Below are 469 nucleotides of genomic sequence, written 5' to 3'. Positions count from 1 at the left end.
AGAGAGAGAGAGAGAGTGAGTTTGTAGGGGTTTTACTTATTGGTTTACTTATTTCCTCATTGGAATTGCATTCGATCCTCTTGTCATCATTTTCATGCATGGCTTTTTAGGCATAAAAAATGTGTTATTTTTTAAATTATGTCAGATAGAATTATTTCAGACAATCAAAAATAACATGATTACATGTGTTTACAGAGAAGCTGCATGCTACAAAAAACACGCGAGTAAATAACTTTTTAGACTAAATAAGTTAAAAGCATTTCTATAGGCCTACTTAGTCAGACGACATTGCATTTAAATCGTACGTGGATTACTTCCAGAGGGCCAACTTTTAAAAATAAATGGCAAATCAGTAAGTTTCTCAACACAATCGTTTAACTTTCGTCTATGCGCAACATTTTGTATTTGACTTTGTCGCTCCGAGAACATTTAACTTATTTTAAAACTAATATTTTTGTAGTATATTTGT

This window comes from Sinocyclocheilus anshuiensis, unplaced genomic scaffold, assembly GCF_001515605.1.
Source record: "Sinocyclocheilus anshuiensis isolate Anshui unplaced genomic scaffold, SAMN03320099.WGS_v1.1 scaffold2047, whole genome shotgun sequence".
NCBI lineage: Eukaryota > Metazoa > Chordata > Actinopteri > Cypriniformes > Cyprinidae > Sinocyclocheilus > Sinocyclocheilus anshuiensis.
The sequence above is the reverse complement of the archived record's forward strand: the minus strand, read 5'-3'. Positions refer to the sequence as shown.